We start from the raw sequence: 7,598 nt of genomic DNA on the forward strand, positions 1-7,598 counted from the left end.
TTAAAGCGAGGAGAGAAATAAATGTTTTACAAAGAAATATATACATATCTCTCTCTCTCTCTATATATATATATATATGGGCAGATCTACATGGATCCGAGGGGATTCCAAACCCCTTTGTTGAAAAAATTACACGATATATATAGGATCAATTTTTTGATTTATATGTATATACTAAGTGATGAACCCCTCAACCTAAGTCAAGGGTTTGGCTCAGTGTTAAAAGGGGTTCGAGAATTCGCTACCTAAATTCTTGGTTGCGGGTTCGATCCCATATTACAACGTTCCCCCCCCCCCCCCCTACTTTCAAACGATTTTCATTTTTATTTCTAAATAAATGAAAAATTGTTTTGTTTGAAAATTCATTGGGATTTATAATATTTTATTAGATATTAAAAATAAATTTCTTTTCTATGTTTAGAAAATTAAATAAAACTTACAATGTTTATTAAGTTTTCATAATTAAAATTAAAAAAAATATATATTCTCTCATACTCATTTTAAGTCAAACTTTTTATTTATATTTGATTAATTAATTGGGTAAACTACATATATCACACTACTTTAAAAAACAATTACTAGAAATCCCACTAGTTTTCCATATTACTTCCTATACCACTTTTTGTTCCTAAGATACATATGCAATAATTCTAAGATACATGACTAAATTAAAATTGAAAGGAGGGATACATGTTTTAAATTACAGGATACACGTTCCTTAATTATTTTGAATTAATCGTGGGAGATAATCCCTTAATTGAAGGAGTAAGTTATAGAAGATATGACAATCATAACGTAATTCATGGATTCATTTCTATCATCGACGATTTACATATCAAATTACTTTTTGAACTTCTACATCTTCTTCGTCAAATTAAGACTCTTTTCTATCTTTAAATTTTCAAATTTTCTTTTGATTATGGCGAATATCACAATATTATTGAGGCATTCCGATTCATAGGTATCTGAAATTGAATATGAAAACTACAAAATTGATGGGATACTTTTGAGAGATAATGCAAACTACGATGATCTAGTGGATGGTATTTGAGCACAATTAGAAATCGATTGTACTCGAAAAAGAATGGAGATCAGATACACGATGGAAGAAAATCTAACTCCAATGGAAATCCAAAATGAAATGAGCATGAGATTTTTTATGGAACTGAAAAGGTGTCAAACAAATTGCCGGAAGTATTCATTGTGCATAACAACAAAATATCACAATTTTGGAGGTGAAATTGCGTTTGAGCTAGATACATCAATTGTTCAAGTTGGAGGTGACGATGTGAATGTATCTGTTGTAGTTCTTCCAGAGAATCGTAGTGCAGATGCATTATGTATTTTGAATATAAATTCGGATCATGTTATTGGTGACTGTAGTCACAAATTTGTTCAAATCAAGCAGTTGTATAAGAACAACAAGAGTATTGTGGCTGTTATGCAAAAATATGCCATAGACAATCGATTCCAATACAAGGTTGCAAGATCCGACAAAATGAGGTTAGTCATATTTGTTGTTTTAGTGTATGTATCGTTTCAGTGTATCTAATATTATGTTTAAGAGTCACAATTTATATTGTGTATATCAGACAAATAATATGTATCTCGAACAAAAAGTGGCTAATCATGTTTGTTGTTTTTTGGTTGTATTGTTTTTGTGTCTGGAATTATCTGTAAGAGTCATAATTTACACTGTGTATCTTGGACAATAATTTTTTAGTCATGTTTGTTGTTTTAGTGGTTGTATCATTTCTGTATATCTGGTATGTTGTGTAAGAGTCATAAATTTATCATTTTTTGTTGCGAGTAGCATTATAATGAATTCAATAAAATGTTAAGTTTCAGTAGTTTATATCTTATATATTTAATAATGTATTTGGTAGCCTCAACTATTGTAAATGAGTGCATTTGTGTGCGGTTAGTTTTTGAAATGTATGTTTGGAGAGTACCAATTGATATTCAAAGCATCCTGTTTGAATAAGACAACTATTTTTCGAGTAAAGTGTTTCAATAACGATCATACATGTCCATTAAAGATAAAATGATGTTGCAGCGTCAAGCAACAGTTGATTTAATACCTGGAATAGTTTCTCCAAAATATGAAAATCATAAAAGAAAGCATATTCCAAAGAACATTCAGAAAGATGTTAAACGTGACTTGGGAGTTGACATTAATTACTTGAAGGCATGACGTTCGAAGGAGAGAACAATTAAGATGTTAAGAGGAGGTCCAACTGAGGGTTACATTAAGATGCCTAGCTACTTGTATATGTTGGATACTGTATATCCAAACTCTTACATCCGAATTCATAAGTCAAAAAATAATGAATTCATGTATCTATTTATAGCGTTGTATATTTTTATAAAAGGTCTTGAGCACTGTAGACCAATTTTTGTTGTGGATGGAGCTCACCTAAAAGGAGCTTATAAGGGCACATTTGTTTCTGCTAGCCTCTCTGGATGGAGCAGGTGTGTTAATTTTATTGAAAGAATGAATATCTTATATGTGTATCTGTCTTTCATTATATTAATTACTAATATTTAACAATACTTATAATGTCATGTATCTATTTGTTTTACAGGGTGTATACTACTGCTTGCTTATGGTGTAATTGACTCTGAGAATGATAATTCTTGAACATGATTTATGAGCATTTCAAAGGCGCTTTTGGTCAACGTGTCAACATGTGTGTTGTGTCAGATCATCATGAAAATATTATAAAGGCTGTGAGTAGAGTGTATCCTTCTGTGCTTTATTATGCGTGTTTGGCATCTTTGACAGAATGTGTGTAAGTATTTTACAAGAACAACAAAAATACATTAAGAGATGTATTTTATGCAATAACAAAAGCATACATACAAGAAAATTTTAATAAAATGACGAAGAGAGTAGAGGATATGGATCATAGAGTGAAGAATTATCTTATGTTGGCAGGTTATGAGAAGTAGGCAAGAGTATATGCACCTGCAAATAGAGGTAGGATCATTACACCCAATATCGCAGAATGTATCAACTCGTGTTTAATGGAGACAGGAGAACTACCAATAATTTATTTTCTGGAGAAAGTTCGAATATTATTTGGAGATTGAAATTGCAGAAATAGAGAAAAGGCAACATATACATTTACTACCCTTGGAAAAAAATTCCAAGAGATGTTAGTTGTGAATGAGACAAAGTCATCACATATGACGGTACATATTATTTGTTATACTAATTATTTCTTTTTATATGATATTACTGAAGAAACTTTAGATATATTACATCAAGTGTATCTAGATACATGAAATATGTATCTAAAATGTTTTGCTCGTAATATTATGAAATTTATATATATATATTGGCAGGATTGCTACCTTTCAGGTGAGACCTTCTTCTGAATCATTGTACGGAGTTGATGATAACGGACGACGATATATTGTTTGCTTGATTAGTAAAACATGTAGTTGCAGAAGGTTCCAATCAGACGAGTGTTCGCATTCAATTACAGTTTTAAGAGAAAAAACATAACTGAGTTTGAACCATACTGCTCAGACTACTACAAGCCATCAACACTAATAAGTACATATGAGACTCTAATTGGTTGGCTGCCTGATGAAAAAGATTGAAATGTACCTGATAGTGTGTTGAATGAAGTTTTGCCACCTAAATGAAAGCGACCACCAGGGAGGCCAAAAAAGAGCAGACATAAGAACATGAGTGAAAAAAAATCATCAAGTACGAATTGTTGTGGACAATGTGGTCAAGAAGGTCACAGTCGACCTACTTTTAGTTATTTTCCAATGAAAGAGATAAATTTTCTTATTTTCTTATACATTTGGATGTTTTTTAGTCTTGCTTGAAATTCGATATGACTTTCCATGGATTCTATGGCAAGTATGATAAAGTTTTGGCATTTTTCTGTTTTTGTTTACAATAAGTTATTGATAGAAATGATACATTCAACTTCATCACAGATATTGATTAAGAAATCCTATTGTATACGCGTATATAGAATCATATGCAAAAAATATGACTCACATTGTGTAAAGAGGTTATGATATTGATAGATATAAAATTCATATAGAACAAATACAAGAAATAGTAGCATATGTATTTCAGCTCCACTGCACTTAACGAACCCTCAATAGTAGGTGGAATTGACCCACTTCTGTACAAATTCAGCTTCTTTTCATGATCATTAAGATTCAACTAAATCTATATGTCATACTTAACAAGATAAGTAGTGTCATGAATTTAATAAGAGCTATTATAAGTAAACAAGATTACACGTATAATCTAAACAACATTTTCTATAAAGATAATCAAAGTATAGGTTCATAACCTTACAGAAAGGATGAAATGCGAATGAGAAACGACTTAGATACATTATAACCACGTATCTTAATGTATCTAATAAAAATAACCTTAACAAGTTCAATAAGGGGAATCTAGAAAAACTTCAGATGACTAATCTATATTAATTTTTTCAATGCCATATGAGTCAACAAACGTGTTCCTTGGCTTAGGCGGGTCTTCGTTATCACTGACTAAACTAGACGAGGCTTTTTTATTTTCATAATTTCATAAAAGTGCACTGTATCTCGAACGGTGTAGATTGACATCATAATTTGTTAATGGTATCAGCTGTCCATCAGTCAGATACTCAGCATATGCAGCTAAATATAATTCACAGTCACTGAAAAATTAACACCAAATTAGTAATATGGACAATCATGACTAACCATAAGTAAATATATATGAAAAGTCAAGAAATACACACATCGAACCACTGTAACGTTTAACATTATTACTTGGAAATATAATTTCAAAGACATCTTCGACTGTTTTTCTATACTTCAAGATTCAACCAATGAATACACTCACATTTGTAAAAGAAACCACTAAGAGTCAGATGAGAAGGCAAAAGAAATATGATCTTAGCAATCTCTGCTTTTATACGTCTGATAAATATCATCCATGAGGGACTTAAAATGATACATTACAGTAGTATATCTGGGATTGCCGTTTGATTGGAACTTTTACTTCTTTCTTAAATAGTAGAAAATAACGTTCATGTGCTATAAAAAAAATTGATGAAGATAGTCAGATACATATTATAAAATGAACTATGTTATTGGTTTTAATATAGAATTTTTTTGTTCCAAATGCATATCACAAAATGAGAATACTTATGTCTGATTATTGAGATACATATCATGTTAGGGCATCACAGTAACCTAATGAATTATATTAAGAGCTCTGTAATTTTTTTAAAAAAATAAAATTACCTCATCATACCGATAATTGCCAGCAACTGACATGGTGTAAAATCAATTTTTTTTCTCTGTAAATGCGACAACAAAGTCGAGATGTTGATCAAGATCACAATCTTTCTTCCTATAATGCTCATCCTTTGTTTTCCTGAAATGTAAAAGAAATTGAAATTATACTTTTCTAGATATAAATCAAACAACGAGTTTCTTACGTTATATGTGATACTTAGACATAAATCACTTATTGGCATGACTCTTTGGAAGCGCAACTTGTAACCACACAGAATATTCTTGAAACAATTCAAGCGGATGGGGGGCAACACTGAAATATGGAATTTAGCACATGCAAAAGGAAATAACTGATGAAACTCATAGATGATGAAAGTAGAGAGAGGAGAAGAAGAAGAAGAAGAAGAAGATTTTTTATTCTAGAGAGTTCAAATGCAAATGTTTACAGTACATGCTTATTTATACACCTTTACACAGCCTATTGTTTATTCTAACTAACTAACAAATTGTCTAACTAACTAACTGTACAATTACTGATCTACCCCTAACAATTATACTACTCATTCAAGTAATTCCTTGCATTTCATCACTCCCCCTCAAGCTGGTGGGTACAAAAATATTTAACACACCTAGCTTGCCTACCAAATATTCATGTTGGATTCTAGAAAGACCTTTAGTCAATATGTCTGCCAATTGATTCTTAGAACTCACATATACAGTCTTCACCAAACCTTCTTGCATCTTTTGCCTAATAAAATGACAATCAATCTCTATATGTTTTGTTCTCTCATGAAAAACAGGGTTGGCTGCTATTTGTAATGCTTCTTTACTATCACTGAATATCACCACTGGTTCATCAAGTTCACTTCCCAATTCCTTTAACAATGTTGTGATCCACACTACCTCTGACACTTCATTAGCCATACTTCTGTATTCAGCTTTTGCTGAACTCCTAGAAACCACACTTTGTTTCTTTGATTTCCATGATATCAAAGAATTACCATGTTTTACCAAGAAACCTGAAACTGACCTTCTAGTATTAGGACACGATGCCCAATCTGCATCACAGAAAACAGTCAATCTGTTCGTTCTAGTGCTGCTCAATAATATGCCAAGACCTGGCTCTCTTTTCACATATTTCATCACCCTAAGTGCTGCTTCCCAATGAGATTTTTTTGGTTGTTGCAAAAATTGGCTGAGGGTCTGAACAGAGAATGCAATGTCTGGCCTTGTTAGTGTTAAGTATAGCATCTTTCCTACTGTTCTTTGTTTTCAAGAAGTTCCTCATCTGACTCTCCAATCAAATTATCCAATTCATGTGTTGTTATCTTTATGCTTGTCTCTAGTGGTGTCCAGGATGGCTTTGCACTTCCTATTCCCAACTGTGAAATAATCTCCAATGCATATTTCCTTTGATTGACTAAAATTCCCTTTCCAGATCTACTGAATTCCATACCAAGAAAAAACTTTAGATCACCAATATCTTTGATCTTAAAAGTCTTATGTAATGAAGCTTTTGTTTGTTCTATGAGTGTCAAATTACTTCCTGCAACTAGCATATCATCCACGTAAACCAAGATCACCACAATATATGTTCCCTGCTTCTTAATGAACAATGAATGATCCAAACTGCTTTGCATAAAACCTGAGTTTAATAATGTCTCACATAATTTCAATTCCACTGCCTACTTGCTTGTTTAAGCCCATATAGGGATTTTATAAGTCTACACACCAGTCCATTAGACTCCCCCTGACTTGAAAATCCCTCAGGTAATTGCATGTAAACTTCATCATGCAGGTCACCATGTAAAAAAGCATTATACACATCCAATTGATAATTATGCCAATTGAACTGAGCAGCCAAAGACAAAACAGTCCTTACAGTAGTCATCTTAACTACAGGAGAAAATGTCTCATGAAAATCCAAACCTTCCTTCTGAGTGTAACCTTTTGCAACTAGTCTAGCTTTGAACCTCTCAATATCACCATTAGATTTCAACTTAACCTTGTAAACCCAACGACAACCAATAGGAACCTTTCCTGGAGGTAAAGGAACTAACTCCCAAGTATGATTATCATGGAGAACTTGTATTTCAGACTGCACAGCATCAATCCATCTACTGTCTTTAATAGCTTCCTGATATGTTGAAGGCTCTATGATAGCTGAGAAAACACCTAGATAATGTTGATGAGATGAAGACAGATTTGTATAAGAGACATAATTGGACAAGGGATAAAGTGTGGAAGTGGGAGCAGGTCTGGTTACATAGTCAGCTAACCATAGAGGAGGATAAGAATGTCTATTAGATCTTCTGATAGGTGCAGAAGTATAA

The 7,598-nt window shown here is 32.4% G+C and overlaps 1 long non-coding RNA gene across 3 annotated transcripts; it reads left to right on the forward strand.

Annotated features, from left to right (window-relative positions):
* Window positions 1-614: 614 nt before the first annotated feature.
* On the forward strand, window positions 615-3,931 carry LOC109119054 (uncharacterized). 3 transcript variants are annotated; one of them, XR_002026306.2, is made up of 5 exons: window positions 615-1,503; window positions 2,373-2,472; window positions 2,586-2,792; window positions 2,939-3,195; window positions 3,349-3,931. It is a non-coding gene; the product is annotated as an uncharacterized lncRNA (long non-coding RNA). The 3 variants fall into 3 exon arrangements; XR_002026304.2 differs by having other exon boundaries at window positions 2,586-3,195; XR_011213207.1 differs by lacking the exon at window positions 2,373-2,472 and having other exon boundaries at window positions 2,586-3,195.
* The last annotated feature ends 3,667 nt before the right edge of the window (window positions 3,932-7,598 follow it).

The sequence above is a fragment of the Solanum lycopersicum genome, chromosome 12, assembly GCF_036512215.1.
Source record: "Solanum lycopersicum chromosome 12, SLM_r2.1".
Taxonomy (NCBI): Eukaryota; Viridiplantae; Streptophyta; class Magnoliopsida; order Solanales; family Solanaceae; genus Solanum; species Solanum lycopersicum.